Raw genomic sequence first — 23,172 nt, forward strand, 5'->3', positions numbered from 1 at the left:
TTGAATTTTTCTATGGCGTAATGTTCCATATATGAATGGAAATGCTACGCAGTTTTGAGGATGCAATGATTACTACATGCAAAATGCAAATGAACTCTGGCTAGGGAGCCAAAATGATTGGGTACTCCGACTCTGTGGGGAGTCTCCTCTTGGGGAAATAATCTGCGGGGAACTCTGCTTGAGGAATGATAAAGTGACTTCACACTCATGTTTGAAGAACAGTACTGCTGCTGGGAAAAGATAAACTCCGCGGGGGATATTCTTCAGTCCACAGGTAGGATAAATGCTGGAGATAAATTTCAATGAACCTGCCTCACTCGGGGAGGAAATGGCAAATACAGGCCTGCTGGGGATAGGCAATCCTCAGATCTGTTGGAGAATAGAAGGCACTATCCACAGACGTCTTCGCAGGGGAACATAGCTCTGATAGCTTCCAAACTTGCTTGGGGAGAATATCTGTTGAGGAAACGTCCTCACATATGCCCATCTGAAAAACAGCACAACAAAATGCCCCCAAGGGATATATGGACAAGATACGCTCAAGTGTCCTCAACATTCAAAATGATTTTCAAATGTTTTACTATTCTGCACATTGATGTGTAGCCTTCATGTTCTTATATATGCAATGCTTATCAAAAATTCGGACATTTTTGCAAACAAAACAGTAAAAACAAAAACAAAGAAGCTGTTTATCTGAATAACGATTTTTATTGATTGAAAATGTGCCTGAAGAGGCAAATACATTGGGAAGCAATTCCTAGAAAGAGGTAATTGCGCACAAAAGGAAAAATCTACCCTAATGGCAATGTGAACACGGCATCCACTATTTCCCAATTCTGTTATAACACACAGATCATCAGTTTTCCTCCCAACTCCTTGCTTTCTGAGAAGAATGACTGGACGGATCACATCTTTCGAGATGGCAGACGACAAAGCTTGATGAAGTACAGATAACTCAGACTGTAGTCTTCGCTTTAATCCCTAACTTTTGCCTGGATCGCCCTTTCGGGTTTTCAATCCACCGGGATACCCATTTTTGCCTAAGCCGCCCTTGCGGGTTTTCGACTTACCGGGTGTACACATTTTTCATTTTATCCCTAATTTTTGCCCGAACCTTTTTTCTGTTTTTTGGTTCGTCGGGATGCCCATTTTTTGCCTGGACTCTTTTATTCTTTTGTCCAGCGGGTCGATTTATGCGAAGTATTTTTTGACTACATCTGAGTTGACAGGAGACGGAAAATCTTCACCATCCATAGTTGTAAGCATCAAGGCTCCACCGGAGAAGACCTTCTTCACAACATACGGACCTTCGTAATTGGGAGTCCACTTGCCCCTGTTATCTGTACCGGGAGGGAGGATCCTCTTCAAAACTAAATCACCGACCTGATAGCTTCGAGGACGCACCTTCTGATCAAAGGCTCGCTTCATCCTTCTCTGATACAACTGTCCATGACATACAGCTGCTAACCGTCTTTCTTCGATAAGGCTCAACTCGTTAAACCTTGTTCGAATCCACTCGGCTTCATCCAGCTTGACATCCAACAAAACTCTCAGAGAAGGAATCTCCACTTCAACAGGTAGAACAACTTCCATACCATACACAAGGGAGTAAGGGGTTGCCCCGGTCGACGTACGTACTGAGGTACGGTACCCATGCAAAGCGAAAGGCAGCATCTCATGCCAATCCTTGTACGTAACGACCATCTTCTGCACAATCTTCTTGATATTCTTGTTTGCCGCTTCTACAGCACCATTCATCTTCGGTCTGTAAGGAGAAGAATTGTGATGTTCGATCTTGAAATCTTTACAAAGCTCTTTCATCATCTTGTTGTTGAGATTCGAACCATTGTCAGTGATGATTCTCTCAGGAACTCCATAACGACAGATGATTTCTTTCTTGATGAACCGGGTAACCACTTGTTTGGTAACGTTAGCGTAGGAAGCTGCTTCCACCCATTTGGTGAAGTAATCAATCGCAACCAAGATGAAGCGATGTCCATTCGAAGCAGTAGGCTCAATCTTCCCAATCATATCAATGCCCCACATAGCAAACGGCCAAGGCGAATTCATGATATTCAGAGGGCTTGGTGGTACGTGCACCTTATCAGCATAGATTTGACACTTATGGCACTTCCGAGCATACTTGAAACAATCGGATTCCATAGTCATCCAGTAATAACCTGCTCTCAACAATTTCTTAGCCATTGCGTGTCCGCCGGCATGAGTACCGAAGGAACCTTCATGAACTTCTTGCATTAACATGTCTGCCTCGGGTCTGTCCACGCATCTGAGCAAGACCATGTCAAAGTTTCTCTTATACAACACATCATCCTGATTCAAATAGAAGCTTCCAGCTAGCCTCCTTAAGGTTTTCTTGTCATTCTTCGACGCACCTTCAGGATATTCCTGAGTCTTGAGGAAATTCTTGATGTCATAATACCACGGCTTATCATCAATATCATTAACGGATTCGGCTGCAAACACATACGCAGGCCTCTCGAGTCGATTCACTTCAATATGTGGCACATGATTCCACCAATGAACTTTGATCATAGACGACAAAGTAGCCAAAGCATCAGCCATCTGATTCTCATCCCGGGGGACATGATACAACTTCACTTTCTTGAAGAACGTCAGTATTCTTCTGGTATAATCTCTATACGGAATCAAATGCGGCTGGTTCGTATTCCAATCTCCATTGACTTGATTGACCACTAGAGCGGAATCTCCAAATATGTCAAGGGTTTTGATCCTCAGATCAATGGCTTCTTCTATCCCCATGATACAAGCCTCATACTCAGCTTCGTTGTTGGTGACGTCAAACGTCAATCTGGCAGAAAAAGGTATATGAGCACCTTTAGGATTGATCAACACTGCCCCAACACCATTACCGTTCATATTCACATCCCCATCAAACATCAGTGTCCACTTGTCATCCGGATCCGGTCCTTCCTCGACAAGAGGCTCTTCGCAATCTTTCATCTTAAGATACATGATGTCTTCGTCAGGGAATTCAAACATCATAGGCTGATAATCTTCAATCGGTTGCTCGGCGAGGTAGTCTGACAGAATACTACCTTTGATGGCCTTCTGTGACGTGTACTGAATGTCATACTCTGTTAAGATCATCTGCCAACGGGCAACACGTCCGGTGAGAGCTGGCTTCTCAAAGATGTATTTTACTGGATCCATCTTAGAAATCAATAAGGTAGTATGGTTCAACATATACTGCCTTAGTCGGCGAGCAGCCCAGGCCAAAGCACAGCAAGTTTTCTCGAGCAGTGAATATCTTGTTTCACAGTCGGTAAACTTTTTGCTAAGGTAGTATATGGCATGCTCTTTTCGACCAGACTCGTCATGCTGTCCCAATACACACCCCATCGAGTTCTCAGTCACTGACAGGTACATTATCAGAGGTCTCCCAGGAACTGGAGGAATCAGGATTGGAGGTTTCTGTAAATACTCTTTAATCTTGTCAAAAGCTTTCTGACAGTCGTCGTTCCACTTGATCGCTTGATTCTTTCTGAGCAGTTTGAAAATTGGTTCACATGTAGCAGTTAGATGAGATATGAACCTTGCAATGTAGTTTAATCTCCCTAAAAACCCACGGACTTGCTTCTCCGTTTTCGGTTCAGGCATCTCTTGAATAGCTTTGACTTTAGCTGGATCAACCTCAATCCCTTTCTCACTGACAATGAAGCCTAAGAGCTTCCCGGACCTCACCCCAAACGTACACTTGTTCGGATTCAACCTTAGTCTGAACTTTCTCAACCGGTCGAACAGCTTCTGCAAATTAACCAGGTGCTCCTCTTCTGTCTGCGACTTCGCAATCATATCATCCACGTACACTTCGATTTCTTTATGCATCATGTCATGGAAGAGAGTCGTCATTGCCCTCTGATAGGTAGCACCAGCATTCTTCAGCCCAAATGGCATCACTTTGTAGCAGAACGTGCCCCAAGGTGTAATGAATGTCGTCTTTTCCATGTCCTCTGGCGCCATCTTGATCTGATTATATCCGGAGAAACCATCCATGAAAGAGAATACCGAGGATTGAGCCGTATTATCAACCAATACATCAATGTGAGGTAATGGGAAATCATCTTTCGGACTCGCTCTATTCAAATCCCGGTAATCGACACACATTCTGACTTTACCATCCTTCTTCGGCACAGGAACGATGTTGGCCACCCACGGTGGATAACTGGTAACAGCCAGAAAACCTGCATCCCACTGCTTCTGAACCTCTTCCTTGATCTTAGTTGCCATGTCAGGACTCGTTCTACGAAGCTTCTGCTTGACCGAGGACATCCTTCCTAAGAGGTAATCGATGCATCACAATGTCTGTATCTAAACCAGGCATATCTTGATACGACCAGGCGAACACTTCCACATATTCTCTCAGCATCTCAATCAGCCTCCTCTTGACAGAGTCCTCTAAAGCAGCCCCAATCTTGATTTCTCTTTTGGCGTCTTCAGTACCCAGATTAACAACCTCCAACTCCTCCTGATGAGGTTGGATGACCCTTTCCTCCTGCTTCAGTAATCTGACCAATTCTGCAGGGAGTTCACAGTCTTCCTCACTCTCCTCTTCAGCTTGGTAGATGGGATTGTCGAAATCACACTGAGCCATAACAGAACTGTTCATAGTGAATGCCATAAGATCGCTTCTGCATGTTTGATGCTTTGTTTTAGAAAAAGAGTTCAATAAAGTCACAAAAACAAAAAACATTGCCATTTTTTTTTAAAAAAGAAAAATAAAAACAAAAAAATAGAAAGACAAGGATCACAAAGTTTGTTCAAAAAATGTCCTTCATTAATGATAATCATTAAAACATGATGAGGCCCTACAAAAATGAATCACCACGCCTTGGGCAGAACGTAGGATTTTCATGCAAAATGACAAAACAACAGAAAATTACTCTGTCAGAAGAGTAACTTGAACCACTTCTTCAGCCGTCCAGTTGTTGATAGACCCCCCTGGTGCACACGGGCGAACCCAGTTGTCCAAATCACAATCGCTGTCACAGTCTTCACTACCGGTCGCGGAGACGTCACCATGATTCATCAGCCCAGCGCTGGTAAAGGTGCTCGGACCCGCTTGACTATTCTGCTCTGCTTGGAGAGGCTCATAACCAACACCAAATTTGTCTTCTTTAACAGGCAAGTCCACCATCTTGCCCCAGCCTTCAGCTTTGCCAGAATCAACAACCTCCTTAGCCTGCTTGTAAGAAGTAATTGAAACACCTGGCTTCCTCTGTTCAGCGTACGCCACTTTCTCAAGAGCCACAGTCTCAAACGCCTGGCACAAGGTTTCGTGGATTTCGCCATCCACCTCAACATATTTGAACGAGGATAGATGACTCACCAGAATCTCTTCTTCACCGCACACAGTCACAATCTGACCATTCCAGACGTACTTGAGCTTTTGATGGAGAGTCGACGAGACTGCCCCTGCTGCATGAATCCATGGACGCCCCAACAAACAACTGTAGGCAAGCTGATGTCCATAACATAGAAGATGATATCGAATACCTCAGGACCTATCTTCACAGGCAAGGTAACTTCCCCACACACAGAACGTTTGGATCCGTCGAAAGCACGAACGATCAGGTCACTGGGATTAAGCACAAACCCTTCCGCGTCAATCTTCCTCAGAATCTGCTTAGGCAACACATTCAGCGACGACCCGGTATCTACCAATACGTGAGACAACACTGCCCCCTTGCACTCCATGGTGATGTGCAAGGCTTTGTTATGGTTTCGTCCTTCAGGCGGCAAGTCCAGGTTGGTGAAACCCACACCATGCCTGGTGCTCACATTGGCCATCACACCCTCCAGTTGATTGACAGAAATCTCTTGAGGTACGTAAGCCAGATTCAACATCTTCAGCAAGGCATTACGGTGTGCCTCAGAGCACATCAACAGTGAAAGTATAGAAATCTTGGACGGAGTTTGATTCAACTGATCCACAATCTTGTAGTCACTTTTCTTGATTATCTTCATAAACTCCTCCACGTCCTTCTCAAATGACCCCTCGGGTGCCTCCTTCTGAACAGGTTCTTCCTCAACCACAGCTTGCTTACCTTTTGCTTTGGCGAGAGCTTCAGCATTATTGTCCCTCAAAGGCTGCGGTGCAAACAGACGACCGCTTCTGGTAAAACCTCCTGGACCTCCTACATTATCCACAGCCGGACCAACAGTTGCAGGAACTCTATTCGGTAAACCAATTGTCACTGGAGTTTGATTCACTGGTCTTGTCTGACTTTCAGCCCTTCTGTAACTGCGGTGAGCATTATCATACTTCCACGGCACGGCTCTACTATTCTCAACAGCCCTTCTTCCAGACGCGACGATAGTAGTTGGAACACTGATGGTTACAGGCACTGGAATGGTAACTGGGGTACCATTTGCTGCAGGTGCACTGACGACCCTTTGTCCACGTTCTTCAGACGGTTTAAAGTAAATGGTGATAGTTGACGCTGTTCCACGATCTTTTACAGTCCTACTGAATTGCAAACAACCCTCATCCATCATACCCTGGATACCAGCCTTTAACTGATCGCATCCATTCTCAGATTCTGCACAGCCCAAACAATTCTCATCACAGCCCGGGTAGACACCCCCATTCAGCAGACGACCCTTCACAACTAGCAGAGAAGTCTGAACATCATCAACATTAACAACCAGATCTTCAGCTTCTTTCCCCTCAATGTTGTTCACTCTATGCCCACCATGCTGAGGCATAGGGTTGTTTACGACGTTAGGCACTGGTGCGAAGTTGATCGCCTTGGCATCGATCAAATCTTGAACCTTGTGCTGGAGAGCTCGACACTTCTCAGTATGGTGGCCTGGTGCCCCAGAGTGAAAGTCACATCTAACATTAGCATCATAGCCAGGAGGCAGCACTGTAGGCGGAGCCATTGTACGCAACTCAATCATCCCCAACTTGAGTAGTTCGGGTAATAACTCTGTGTAAGACATGGGCAGAGGATCAAATCTTCTATCAGCCTGCAATTTCTGTCTGGGCTGATAAGGACGTTGCTGTTGTTGTTGTTGTTGCGGTTGTTGAACTCTTTGTTGTTATTGTTGACGAGGTTGAGGTGCCGGAATAGTCACTGCAGCCACTGGACGATATTGATCTCTGTTAGCATTTGTTCTGTACACACCCCCTCTGTGCTGTACAGCATTGGTCTCTCCTTCTCTACGGCGAGGTGCCCCAGAGAAGGGTTTCTTTAATGAAGACGAGGAACCAGCATCATGGATCCTACCAGCTTTGATTAGACTCTCAGTCCTCTCTCCACAAATGACAACATCAGAAAAACTACCGAACGGGCAGCTCCCCATCCGGTCCATAAACACACCCTGAAGAGTACCAATAAACATATCTGTCAATTCCCTCTCCAGCATAGGGGGTTGAACTCTAGCAGCCAATTCACGCCACCTCTGGGCATACTCCTTGAAACTCTCTCCAGATTTCTGACAAAGACTCTGTAGCTGAGTCCGGCTCGGTGCCATGTCCATGTTATGTTTATACTGTCTGAGGAACGCTTCACCCAGATCTCTCCAACAGCGGATAGAATCTCTCTTCAATTCCATATACCAGTCCAAAGAAGCCCCAGATAGACTATCTTGGAAAAAATACATCCACATCTTTTCATCATCGGTATACGCAGAGATTTTCCTGTAGTAAGCCTGCACATGGGTGCGAGGGCAAGAAGTACCGTTGTATTTGTCGAATGACGGTGCCTTGAACTTGTGAGGGATTCTCAAGCCTTCAACCAACCCCATATTAGTAACATCAAAACCGAGAGAGTTCTGACTTTCCATAGCACGGATCTTCTCAGCAAGAGCTTCAACTTTGCGGTCTCTCTCATTAACCCTTCCCAGAACGTCTTCGTCTTCACTGAGCAGAGAGAACAAATCCTCTTGTCTGTCAACAATCGGAACAGGATTGCGGGCCGGAGCACGGACTACTCTGGCATTAGCGGCATCTGGAACAATAGGTTGACCGTTGATTCGAATACCCCCCAACTCATCACCTACAGCGTAGTTGTTGACGGGTACAGTAGCAGCAACATTGTTTTCATTGACCGGGCCTCCCTCTGGCGGAGCATGGTTGATCGGTGGATTTGCAGCCTCTTGTCTCTGAACCATAGCTCAAAGTTCTTCTTGACCTTGCGCAACCCCTTGCATCATATTCATAAATTGGGCCATGCTAGCCTTCATCTCAGCCAACTCAGCTTGAAATTGATCCATACTTCTCTGTTGATTCAGTCTTGTTGAGTAGCGGTGCGGACGTTGATCAGCTATCCTGCCTGAACAGGAACCAAGAGTGAGAAGTCACGATCAAGAACACCTGTTATGCAAAATGATATGAGTATGATGCTAATGATATGCATGATGCACATGAGATGCTCATTTCTCAGGCATTCAAAGAGCCTGACCCATCCTGAAAAGATGGCAACCTGCAGCAACAAGAGAACAAACAGATACAAGGAAATGCTGACATCCTTATATATATATAAGGATAAAAGGCATACAACCAATGTCAACAGAAAATCTGAATAAACAACATACAAAGAAAAAGAATCCCATCCAACAAGCCTGGAGGTGATTCTCAACAAAAAGATCCAAGAGATGGCTTACACGCAAATGAATCCCATCCAACAAGCCTGGAGGTGATTCTCAACAAAATACAATCAAGGATACAGTCTATAGCAGACGGTCCTCCGGAATGAGGGTCTTCAGGTAATGACACTGGTCTATCAACAGCGAACATTCTGAGCAATCTGGTAAAGGAGTGATCTTCTCTTTCAACTGTCCTCTCAGCTCCAAGACTTCTCCTTTAAGATAATCCTCTGACTTCTGTCTCAACTCCATCTCTTTCCTCTTCAACTGGATGTCTTTATCTCTGAGTTGCTTCTCCAAGTCTCTGATCTTCTTCTGATAACTGGCTTCTGCTCTCTGCAGCCTCAGACATTCCCTATGCTCCGCATCTAACATAGACTCCATCTCCTCATATGACCTCTTCTTACCTCTTGCTCTGCTAGCATCCTCTCCTTGCACTTCCCTGAGTTGATGGGCCAAGTGCAGCTTATCAGCCTGAGCTTTGTACAACTCCATCTGGGTATCTTGCTCCTTCTCCCTCAAACGACGATTCTCCATCAGGGCTTGCTTATAGTGCTCAGCAGGCACACTATCAGCAAGAACCAAAGGTGGTTGCTCCTGCAACGGCTCCATCCTATCATAGGGCAACAACAAAGTTTCTACTCTCTTCTTGACCCAATCAGTGTAATCGGGCATAGCAACGGCAAACTTCTTCCCTAAGACAGATCCATCCTTCACACCAATAGACTTCCAAGCTCTCCCTACCTGCTCCAATCTAGCTGGGTCACTCTTCTTCTCAAAATACACACTCTCAGCTATTTCAGCCTCAAGTGGTCTTCCTTTCATCACAAACCCCAACTGGCGAAGAGAAAGAACCGGGTTGTAATTGATGCAACCCCTAGTCCCTATGAGTGGCACATTACGGAATCCTCCACAGCTCATAATGACGTTACGCACATCCATCCGGTAAGATTGCCACCTGATATCATAGGAGGTAAGAGACATAACCCTCTGAGTCCATTTATGCGTGCTCTGAGCATCCACAAAAGGTCCACTGACTGGCAGAAGAGACAAGAACCATCTGAGCAAAAGTGGGAGACAACACCTGATAGCCCTACCCTTACCATGCCTACTGTGAATAGCATAGTAAGTGTCAGCTAATAGAGTAGGAACTGGATTTCTTCCAATGAAAATACTGACTGCAGCATAGTCAACAAAATTGGGCATACTCGGAAACAAGACGATCCCATATATCATGACGGCCAACTGAGCATGAAAGGCTTCCCAACTCCCCTTCTCTGCTTCTTCTCTAGCTACCCTCAACAGAAATTTCAAAGGCAATCCTACAACATCCCCACTGGACTTCCAACTATCACTGACTTCCTTGATACCCAAGTGGAGAGCTCTGGCAATCAATCTAAAGTCAACCTCCTTTGGGACGTCTAAGAAGGGAGTCTGGTGCTGAACTGGGATACTCAACATGATAGAATACTCCTCGAGAGTCGGTGCTAACTGGTAATCCTGGAAAGTGAAGCATCTGAGCTCTGGATCATAAAACTGTAGTAGCGTCTGCAGAGGCACTGGATCTACTACCGTCTTCAATACTGTCAAGATGTCTCCATACCGCCCAACAAAACTCTTCAATCGGTCGTCTGTCACGAGGCTACCTAACTCAACTAGCGGAGTCAACGGCTCACGGTGGAAACTGTAGGAACAGGTCTTCCGCTTCAACTCAGGAACTGTTGCCATCTCTATCAGTAGACAAACTCTGGAATGTACCTGAGAAATGATATGCATGCAGAGATTAGTTTTTTCTTTTCTTTTTTTTTTGATGATTTTTTTTTGATTTTTTTTTTCAATGCGTTTCTTTTGAAAAATAAATATGCTATGATGCACATGATGCAGACTGGACTGGCTGGTTGTGCAAACTCTGATACTAGGTCGAAGCTTCAGTCAAAATCAGAACATAAATCCAACTTAAGGTTAACTGAACACTGTCTGAACACAAAGTCACCATCAGAACCAAGTCACCAACAGAACTGAGTCACCAACGGTACCTGTAATAACGAATAACCCTTCCCCACTCACGGGTGTAGTCTAGGCCAGGGTAAAGCTTGAGAGAAACGCAGCATAAATAACCTTTCGCAGAATACTGTCATATACACACCCGAAGTATGTAACGACAGCATCCCACCAGGGTCTGAACTGCTCGTGATATCAATGTTCCGCTAAGTGGCGCCATACCACCCGCTTCCCATGAATCACTCTATTCCTAGGTATCCTAGATTGCACTCATGGTCTGGGTATTGGACCTTTTACCTCAACTGACTCTTCCCCCCACACAGAGAGAAACAAACAACCAGCCAGGTGAACAGATGAATAAATGCAAACATTAATGCAAACATAAATGCAAACAATAGACAATGAATGCAAACAGTAAATAATGAATGCAATAAATAAACACAGCACAAAGCAACCAAAACCCTAACCTAGAGAGCGCTAGGAGAGACTCGCTCAGGGAAGATGGACCAGCATAGGTCAACTTCTCTATGTCCCCAGCAGAGTCGCCAGCTGTCGCATTGCGCGAAAAACCGGCGGGAAAAGAAAGAAACAACAGAGCCGCCACCGTGCGTTATTTATCCCAAAAGAGGGAAAGGAAACGCTCAGAGTAAACCTGGGAAAGAACATGGTCCCGCGACCAAAGAGTATGGGTTCGGGAGTCGGTTATGCGAAGGGAAGGTATTAGCACCCCTACGCATCCGTCGTACTCGACGGGATCCACGCACAAAAGGAAGGAAAATGGTTGCTAAACACTGCTCAAACTCACACACACTGGCTGAAAGAAACGAAAGAAACTGACTGAAACTGACTCGGCAGGATGTCGCGTCCTGGGCCTACTTAGTCTATCGGGCATAGACATCAGAGTCGAAGTAGTTCGGACTGGGGAAAACACATGCTCGCTAGGATATCGCATCCTATGCATACGTATCTTCTCGGACGAGAGAAGAATCAGAGCATTCGTAGCTCGGCTGACACGCACACAAACAAACACAAATAGGCAAACGTGGAGCCCGACTGCCAATCACTGGGCTTACATCAGCATCCGAACCAAACGCACGCACACTGGAACCCAAATGCCACTCGATGGACTTACATCAGCTTCCAAGCACACAACCACAACAAGTTAATAGGGAGTCGGGGACTCAGCCTATAACCGTCAAGCACGCATTCAAACAAACAGACAACAAATTGCTAAGGAGTCAGGCACTCGAGCCTAGCAACTGTCAGACAACACACACAAAAAGACAGACAGCAAATGCTAAGGAGTCACAGACTCGAGCCTAGCAAAGGTCAGACAACACACACAAAAGAAAGAAAAGGCGCCCGGAGAGATCAGCTCAATCTCCTGCCTACATACTTCACCTGGTATGAAGATCAGGGCGATGTAGTTCCCCTACGCAGGGATAAGGATCTAGCCTAACCAGATAACAGAGGGAGACACAACTAGGGAGACTACGACTCGAGCCTAGATGTTATCATGCAAATCATCCCTAAGTTAAGGTTTCTAGCTAAATGGCACAAGGGCCAACCTATCCTAGGTGTGGCTCACACAGGGAGCAAGCCACACACACTTAACTTGCACAGGAAGCAAGCCAAGCAAAACCTAACTTGCACAGGAAGCAAGTCTAAACTAATCCTAACTTGCACAGGAAGCAAGTCAAACTATCCTAACTTGCACAGGAAGCAAGTCAAACTATCCTAACTTGCACAGGAAGCAAGTCAAACTATCCTAACTTGCACAGATAGCACACGCTATACACAAACAAGTGGCTCAAACAAGGGTTAGGTTTTAGTCAAGGGGTCATATCAACCTCAACAAACAAACCTCTGGAATGGGGTGAATGTGCTCTTAACCTTGCCATTGAGGGGCTAAGGTGAAGCAGATGAAAGGATGAAGTGAGGATGAGACCTCACAGCTCTTATCCCTGGCCTGGGAGAGCTCAAGACAAGAATGTGTGGGTTCAGAAAGTGGGAACCCTTCTACACATTTAAAACTGACTCAACTGTACAATTGTACAAGATCTTGGGTTCGTATCTGCAATGCATCAACACAGTGGTGTGAGCAAAGCAGATGACACACTGAATAGTGGGGGATAGATTGCATATCCCTACCTTCCACCAATTGCCTCTTCACTTAGGAGGTCTTTGACTCTATGCAAGGACAAAGTTAAACATCCACAAACATTGCCTCTTAAGGAGGACTTCAGACAGTTGCCTGGCCAAGTAACAGGCCAGGTCTTCCAGACTACATGAAGTAAAAGAGACATACCTCAATGCAAATTGCTTATAGAAGCAAAGCAAAAAAAAAAGTTCACAAGGAACTAAGCAACTAAAGCACCTGAAACAGTCAAGCAGATGTTAGTATACAACTTCAAACAAAACAAACAGAAACAGACAACAACAGTCCATTAGAGGCACATGGATGTGCAAGGCACAAGGCTTAGGGCATGTGAGCCAAGCCACCTACAAAACAAAGAGGTTAGACAATGATATTTAATCAAGCTCAGTCAAAAGAATTGGTCTCAATGGCCATTTGATGGTCAACCTGAAATCACAAACTCAAAGGTGAGTAACAGGACCACTAGGGCAAGCCTAGGGTCAAAAATGAATGAGAAAGTCCAAACAGCAAGGGGTAAGTACCCAAAATCATGTTCAAACATTCAAGAAGCAAAACCAATTGGGTTCATGTTCATATCAATCATCATCATCATTTCATGAACAAATTAGGGCAGAGCATGGCATTTAGAAGCTCATAGAAGTCAACAGCAAGACTTAACTCAAAAGCAATCTAAACATTTTCCAAAAATCACCAAATAAATCATGATCAAACCTAACACATAGCATGGTAAGCATGTCAAATTTCATCCCATTTGGGCAAGTGGAAGGCAGTCAATGAAAATCAGAAAGTCAAGGCACACTTGAGCATGCACAAAGAAGTCAACCAAACATGCATCAACTTAGAAAAATCATAAGTCAAGAATGGTGTATGATAAATGAATGGGATCAAAACCATGGCAAATATGAGGATGTCTAGTTATCTTATGCAAAATTTCATGTCCATCTAGTAAATTATGAGAATTTCACAAATGAAATGGGAACATGTGTCACACAAAGTCAACATTTGACTAGGCAGGGAAGGAAAATCTCAAACAAATGGAAAATAGTTCAATTAAATCCAAGAAAAATCACAAGTCAACTAGACATACAAGAGTAGGCTCATGCAAAATTTCAATCCATTTAGAGGTCAAGAAGCATGGCAATGAAAATCATGAAGTTGGTCATCAATGGTGTGACACAAATTGTCACACCCTAATTCAAAAAATCATATCTCACAAACCACAAATGATAAATTCACAAACTTTATACCAAAATCACCATGAATGTGTCTAGTTTAAGCACAAAAAGTTTCAAAGGCATTGGATATAACATGGGTATTTCACAATTGAAATGGCACAATGTATCATTTTGGCATACATGTTGGGAAAATAATTATCAATTAAAATCCAGCCAATGGAAAATTAATTAAAAATCACAATCAAATACTAGACATTTTCATGAGTTTAATGCAAAAAATCCCACAATTTTTGGAGTTGAAATGAATTAAAAATGAATTGTGGAAGTTCGATGAATAATTGATGAAATATGAACAAGATGACATGGTAACAAGGTCAACATGGGGTCAAACGATGGCATTTTTGTAATTCTGCAGTCACTTATTGAAGTGCTGCGTTTTGGCAAGGCAAAACGAAATGTTTTGATTGGCTCTCAGCCAATAAAACAGTAACCAGCCAATCCAACTTAAATTTTCTGAGTTTGGAAAAACCCTAAGGTTTCTAACAGCATGGCCAAGGCATTTTCATTCAAACATCAACACAAAACTCGACCAGCACACAACAGCATAGCATTAACTTCATCGTGTAGCACCAACCAATAACAAAGCAAAACATGAATCATGGGAAAATTCTGGGCATATTCATGATTCAAGCATAACAGTAGCAGGATTTATGCGGCAACAATCAGTAGGTATCATGCATCTTCATGCTTTTATCATAAACAATAGCAGGGCACATATTCAGTTTCATGATTCATCACCAACACGCGAAATCCAAACAGCATGGTAAATAGCAATTGCAGTGGAAAAGGTTCAGGTGATCACAAACAACAACAACAGCTAACACAACATGGGTGGGAGTTATGGAAAATATGAGAGTTCATGAACAGCAGGGCACATTCATGTAATCCACAAACAAAACTCGATCAAGCATCATACAATCATCATGGTAATGAGATGCATCATGGGATCACAAGCAGAAATAATGGCCAACATATATGCACATGTACATGATTCCTGGAAAATATGTTGGGGTTTATGAACAGCAGCATTCATTAATTCAACTCCATGGTTCAACAATCATCCAACAAGTTTCGAGCAAAAACAACAAGGGCATGGCATAATGACCATCAAGCAACATCAATCATCAACCAAACACACATTAACCATGAGAAAATCTGGACAGAATTAGGGTTTAAGCATAACATCATGATCATCATCTTCATGTAAGCAGGAAAATCAAAATGCTCAGAACCCAAAATTAATTGCACCAATAGCATCATCGAACATTCAGTATCACAAACATGGCACCACTTTTCACCAAATCATTATAACCAAGCTAAATCGATGAAAAATGCATTTGTTCACCAAAATGAAAATCAAGATATCTCACAGCATAGTCATCCATTTAATGTGATTCAAAGCTTAAATCATCCTACTAAGTAAGACCTACATGAAACATGGCATGGCTTAATGAATGATGAAGTTCGAAATATTACCAAATTTGAAGCACAATGGTGATGCAGTGGTGTTTTGAAGTTGTTGTGCTCGAACAGTCCTTCCTTGTGCTTGGCAATGAAGGATACTTGGTGTAGACAAGCTCAAGAATGCTTGGAAAATCTCACAGCTCGATTTGCCATTTGTTGAGCTTTGAGAAAACAGGACATGAAGATGGCTATGCAGAGGATGTTTGATGCAGCAAATCACTTCCAAATGGAGTCCAGATGAAGAAATAATGAAGGTGGTTCAAGGGTTTTTTTGATGTTTTGCTCAGAATTCCCTTTGTGCAAAAATGCAAGATGAGAGGAGAATGGATGTTTTGGTCTGTGGCTGCTGTAGTTTCTTAGGGTTTGTTTTGGACAGAAAACATTTATATATCACCTGTTTAATATCACTTAATCAAATGGTAAGCTGGTTTTGTTGGTCTGCTAATGGTTCTGTTGGTTTTGTTATGACAGTGAATTGCAAATGGCAAGGCAAGTTCCTTTTAGGATGAGTGATGAATGGTCCTGCTATGTGGCTGCCATGGATTTTCTTGCTGCAGGGTTATATGCTTGTTGGTTGCAGATGTTAGCAGGGCAAGGTTGGAAAATAAGTGAAGGTTGGTTGTGCAATTGTTTTGATGACAGGAAAATACCAATGGCCAGGTGAGTTAGGTTTGTGTTATGTTGGTTGTGGCAAGGCCAGGTTGGGACTGTCAAAATGCAAGGCTCAAGTTCGGTTTTTTTAGTTTTGACAGGTTTTGCTTGGTAAAATGCAAGTGAGGTGGTGTTTAGAAGTGAAGTCAAGCAAGGTTTGAGAAAGCAATGCAGTTTGGTTCCTTGTGAGTTTTGACAGAAAATCCAAGTGAGCAGAGGTTTTTTGTTGGAAAAATATGAGTGAAGTTGTTGTGGTCTGCCCCTTGCTTCACAATGATCAATATGGATGTATCATCCAAAATTCCCATGCTTCAGTCCTTTTTCCAATCTTTTGCCAGCCCTTGTGCATCAGTCCGTTTTTTAGAATGAGAATCCCTTCTTTTTATTTGCCTTGGCCAAATGGTTTTGGTGTGATGCCAATTGCTGCTGCAGTGTTATGTGATGGTTGGTTGCAGATGTTATGCCATGCCTTGCTGCTGGTTTCATGGCAGGGTTTTTGTTTTGGAAATTTTTATAGCCCTCTGGTCAAATGGCCCAGGATGCATTTCTACAATATGAAGTTTTTGTTATGCAGCCGTTAGTCTTCCCAAAATGACAGAAAAAACTCCCATTCCTCAAACCTGCTGTTGGCTGCTGTTGCTGTCCTTTAATGACAGCAGATCCATCCTCCAAACTGTTGTTCAGTGTTGCTTCTTCAGCAAGGCAATGTCCTTCTTCATGACAGAATAATTGCTTGTATTCTGCTGTATTAAGTATGGCATGGCATAGGTGTTCTTTTAGTTGCACAGCAGGGTGAGGCTTTGAGAGAGAGTGTGATCTGCTGCTATGTGTGTGTCCAAACAGAAAATGATGGAAAAAATTCTGCTATGTGAGAGTAGTACAAGGCAAGGTTGCAAGAGGTATGGTTCATGAATTGGACATGTCCTTTTTGCCAAAATTCAAGTGAGCAAGCATGGCTATGTGTACTTGTTGGTGTATGGCTGCACAATGAGGCTCACCATGACAGAAAAAAAATGGTCAAGAATGCTGCATAATGATGCTGGTACAAAGCATGGTTGTGGAAAGCAAGGACAAGCATGGTGCAATGGTACTTTTCTTGTAATTCAAGCAACCAGGCAAAATTCACATGTGCTGCACAATTTGACTTTGCAAACACACCTAAAATGATATTTATGAGCTGTTCCAATTGGCCAAATGTTGAAAAAATGTTTGAGTCAAAAAGTCAACTCTTGGTCAAACTTACATTCAAATGAAAAAGGTCAAAATATGCCATTTTGATTGGTGAAGTTTTGGCTCATGAAATTTATATTTTTGGAAAGAGGGGATCAAATGTGACTTGTAGGAAAAAACCCCACCAAAATTGGCCAAACGGTTTGGGAGATATGGCCCTTTGAAGTTCAAGATTTTCTGAAATCGATTCGATCATAACTTGCCAACCACACATGGGAATTGAGAGTTCTAGGACTTTTTGGAAATGGGAGAACAAGATCTTCAACTTTCATGTTGGGCAAAAATTCATTTGAGGCTTGTATCATGATGTAAGTTTGAGGATCAAAACTTTCCATTTATGGCAGTTTTCAGTTACAGGCCCAGTTTCCATTTTGGGAAATTTATGATCTGGCCTCAAATTCTTCCATGATGGTGTTTGGCATGATATATGATGACTATTTGGCCATGAATGAACTCTCACAAACCAATTCCACTCATCCAATCACTGATTAAATGGACAGTTGACCAACAGTTGACTTTTAGGGTTTCTGACTGATTATGCATTGACTGATGAATTCCAAACCCTAATTCCTTGAGAATTTGACTTCAAATGATGTCCCAAGTTGTATGAACTCTTGATTATTGACCATGGTGCCCAAATTCCACAAGAATGACCACCATCCACTGCTTTGACTGACAGTTGACTTTTTAGGGTTTTTGACTGTCTGGGCATGAACTGCTGACCTCTGAGCCCTTCACCCTTGACCAAAATACTTCAAATAGACCTCCAAGCCATGTGAACTTGTTGCACAAACCCTAGGGCCTTGGTTCAATTAAAAATTTCTTTGCTTGCTTGGTTGACTGATCAGGAGATTAGTTTGACCTAATTCTTGATTGCTTGCTCTTGAGGCAACTGGGGACAATGCAAATGCTATGCAATGGACCATGATATGCTATGACCTAGTATGAAAATGTATGTGCAATGATAGGTGCAAATTTGAGGTGCTACACAAGCAAACAAAGTTAACATTCAAACGCAAATTAAACTAAGTTAGGTTTGACTCTCTCTTGCTTGGACCAGAGTCACCAGTTGTCACATCTTGAAACATACGATCCATCGCGATGGTCGCGTAAAAAAGTGTTCCAACAGAGTCGCCACCGAACTTTATTTACTCCAATGAAGGAATAGGAAAATATCGATAAAACCTTTAAAATAGAATAATGGTCGTCAAAACCATATTCGGGTTCTGGAGTCGATTATGCAAGGGGAAGGTATTAATACCCCTCACATCCATTGTACTCAATGGGAATTGTAGCGGTAAATTCATGACAACTGAGCTATTGGTTAACTCAACGTCAATAAAACCAGAGTCGCAACCACGCTTTTATTATTTCCAAAGGAAAAGGGAGAAAGTACGAACAAAACCCAGAGATAAGAAGTTTTCAAATCAAAACTAATAAAATGTCATAGATTACAGGTAAGGGGGTTGGTTACATAGAGGGAAGGTATTAGCATCCAAAGTGTCCTAGGTACTCCTAGGGAGCCCTTTTTGTGTGTACTTGTTTTGGTTGAAAAAGATGTTTGTTTTAAAAATGGAATGAGGGGATGAGAAAAGAATTCATTATTTACATTTTGTGTTTGATAAGACTTGGTCTTATGCCTATGTACCAACATAAATGAGGGATCAAAACCTCGTAGTTCATGATAAAAATTTCAAAGATGGGTGGATTGATTTTAACAGAAGCTTAAGGATCTTTTGTTATCAATGGGAGAATACTCAACCAAACATCCACCGATAATGAGGGCTTCACAACATTTAAGAGGGAGGGCCCCAACTCAGATTAAATCAACAAGTATGCCACTAACCCCTAATAAATGGAAAGTCTTATACTCAACATATCATGGAATGGGAGAATTACATCTCAACCAAGACTAACTCAAATCTAAATGCTTTCTTTTTAAAAGTTTTAAAAGGAAAAAGGCACAAAGTGGCCAAAATGATTAGATGAGGTTGTTAGTTCTTTTTGGTCTTTTTGAAAATAAAGTCAATATGATTAAGTATTTTCACAACTTTGATTAAGAAAATAGTTTGAAAATCAATGGCATAAGGCCAAGGTTTCTACTCATTAAAATAAGTCTAAGTTGAAAAACAACAAGCAAAGAAGTTTTTAAAATGAGAGGGGGATTTTGAAACTGAAGAAGAAGGAGGTGGAGATGAAGAGGTTATCTTAGACAAGATTTAAAAGTTTAGAGTTGAAAAGATCTAACCCATGGGAAGCATCCACAAGACAATACTGTCAGATAGAAACCCATATCCTTTGGATTGTTAAACAAACAACAAAGCCATAATCATCCAAGCAATTAATAAGAAACCCAATGGTATCAAATAAAAATGACCAAACATCCAATCTAGCACTCCAAAGAAGCAATCTTCAATGTCCTTTATGTGCATCAGATGAAAAATCCCTTGAAACATACTCAAAGAGAGAACATCAAATAATAACAATAATATCAAAGTAACAACTTAGACAAAGAGAAAGAGTGTATCAGGTGAACCCAATGAAGTCTCTCAAGCTTGTATCAAATGAAGGGCATTGGTCATGTTTTTGGTCTCAAGTTAATGGAATTAGCCAAGTTTCTTCCATATCTCATAAATGTTGCCTACTCTAAGTCCATAGGTCCAAATCAACTCACAGACAGAGATCCAACAGTCCACGAATGTGTTTTTTAGTGTTTTTGTTTTTATTAAGTGTTTTAAGGTCCTCATACCACAAGCAAAATACAATCACAAATATATCACAAGCACAAAATATAATGGCTCAAGTGATCAAAATGAAAATAACTAAAACATAAACGTAGGCCCAAGTGGGCAAAGAGCAAATGACTAAAGCATAAATAATTTTCATAAATGTAAGTGACAAGGAATGATAAAGTGCAAGAGTTTAAATTGCATTAAAGTAAATGACAAGAAAATTAAATGTTAGTTGTCAAGTTAGTATGTTAATTGGTTCCTTGAGGCAAATTTAGCGTTATGTTAAGCAATCATAATTGGACTTATGTAGAAGTCACAACTATCTGAGATCGGTCAATAATAATGTTGGTGTTAATGCATGATAGAGACAAGGTATTTAAGACCAAGCTTGTAAAGCATACCACAAAAAAATAAGAGGGGATGGGCCTATCTCAATCAATCTCATGTTGATTCTTCTGACACAAGTTCATTGATGAATCAACTAGATAATGATCTATGAGAAGTCATTGGCCAAGAGATGATTGGGTAAGAAATGAGATGAAAATAAAGAGATGAATAGAGGAGGATCCCAAATTGGTCAAGGGATGAACCTCACTTGATCAATATCATTCATTCATCTTAAGGGATGATGTTTAAACTTCATCAACCCCCTAAATCTAATGGTATTGACCAAATCAAGGTCTAATTCAACCAAGACCAAGACCAAACAAAAGTAAGGTCAACACAAAGTCAATACAAAAGCTCATCAAAGCATTAAATCAATTAAACTAATTTTAAAACCATTTTAAAAATGAAGAAAATAAGTCTTTAAAGATCAAAAACCTAAAATCCCTTCAAAACACCAAAGAAATGGTCAAGGGATTTATCATAGGTCAAACAAGGTCAAAGGACCATTGACTAATTTTTTTGCATTTTAACAAAAGTCAGAAGTAATTAAAAACTAATTAAAACAAGTTAAAAATCATAAAATTCAGCAAAAATATCAAAATTAATCCAAAAATTAATTTTAAATCAAAAATGGGATGAGGAAAATATTTGTAAATTTTTGGTGTTGGTCCCATAAATTTTGGATCGAAAATGATTTTATAATTAATTTTGTAAGAAATAGCTATTTAAAAATCATTTTGGAAAAAAATGAGGCCCATCATATCTCCCTCATTAATTGAGGTGGCAGATCTGATGGCCACAAACGCACGTTCCACATGTGCTGAAGTCAATGCATGCACACGCATAGTAGTCAAAAGAAATGGTCAAGATTAAAACGTGAAATGAAGATCTAAGGGTGAGGGACAAGCCACGCCACCACCAGAGCCCTAGCTCCGGTCATCTTCTCCGGTGAATGTCACTGGACTGTCAGGATCAAACATGTCCAAAAATTGATAGATTATACATCATTTTAAAGAGAAAATTGCAAGGATCATGAATATCACCTCCAATTGTTCCATCTCTCACTCTATAGTTATAAAAGTGAAGATCAAAATTGAGGTGTTCAACTTGAGTTGCTTCGAATCAAGTCTAAAACAACTCAGCCATGTTGCCTACATTGGTAGGACTTCAGCCATCACAAAATTGAGTGTAGATCTAGAGTATTAAGGGAGAATCAAAGGGATGAAGTTTGATGAAGTTCACCTTCTTTCAGAAGCTTCTGAGCTCGATTCTTGATGTAATTCTTCTTTCTTTCTCCTCCCCTTGCTTGCAGAAGTTCAATGGAATGGAAATGGGAAGGAACCTTTGGATTTTCTGTTCATAAACTAGAGTTGAACAAAAACTTGATTCCAAAGAAATCTTCAAAGTGTTCTATAGAGTGAGGCTATGGAAATGGCTAGTAAAGCTTGGGCAGGGTTCTCCTCTAATTCTAAGCCAATGCTGCTTGATTTATAGGCCAAGCAAAGTGATATGTGCACCTTTCCAAATTTGAATGAAATTGAGTAACTTTGGTGCATGGGTGCATGGGTGCATTAGAAGGCCCAATTCATTATTGAAATCTACTTGAAATCGTGCGAAAAAGTTGTTGAAGTCATCACACAAAGCCATACAAAGTTGTGTAATATTTGGAGTTTGAAACTTGCTAAAATAAGCCATGGACATAACTCATGCGCAAATCCTCCAATAATCATCTAAATGGTGTAATATTGGTCTCTTTAGAAAGATATCATCATAAGGAACAACTTTGATGTTGGGACTTTTACAATTTGAAGCTTGGAAAATGGATAAATATGACATTGAAGTTGGAGTAATCAAACATACTTAGAAATTTTTCTAAGTTATAAGTCAAATGACCTCTCTTTCCACCTTGAATAACTTTTGATGTGAGCTTCAAATGAACTTGGATCCTTCTACAAAGTTGTATCCCTTTAAACTATATTCAATTTGACCATAAATTTGGCAGCATTTGGATTTTGGATAATGGAGTTATGGATTTTAGAAGTTGAGGAAATTTGCTTGTTCAATGATGAGGACCAAAATGGACCTATAATGTTTCCTCATGGTACATGGCTTTTCAAGTATTATTATTTTCTTTCTCAAATAATAAAACTTTAATAAGACATCTCTAAATTAATCATGAAACTTGGTTCATATTCATATCATAAAAATTGAGGAAGTTATGGTTCTTGGAAGTTGACCTCCTATCTAGGGCACAGACAAAATGACCTATAATCTTTCACCATAAATAATTATTTTCCAAGCAAAATTATCTCTTGAGGCCAACATGAAAGATGTTTTAAATTTCATAAAGAGTAAAGTTTATTTTGGAATCATTTTTATATGATAAATATTGTAGGAGATAGGAGATAGGAAACCCTAGATTTGACTAGTTGACTTTTCTGGTCAACTTCCTTGAACCAACTTGCACACTTGAAGTTACTTTGCTCTTAGGGACTCATGGAGGATAATATATGCTCATGGTTATATAAAATTAAGTATCCCTTTATATATTTGACCAATTGTTGAATAAACTTGCTGAGGAAGGCACACAAGATACCCAAATGAATTAGGGCTTCCTTGACAAACAAGCTTCAAACTCTTGATGAACTCTTGATCAAAATGACAAATAAAGAACATGGGGATC

This window comes from Lathyrus oleraceus, chromosome 2 (genome assembly GCF_024323335.1).
Source record: "Lathyrus oleraceus cultivar Zhongwan6 chromosome 2, CAAS_Psat_ZW6_1.0, whole genome shotgun sequence".
NCBI classification, from domain to species: Eukaryota; Viridiplantae; Streptophyta; class Magnoliopsida; order Fabales; family Fabaceae; genus Lathyrus; species Lathyrus oleraceus.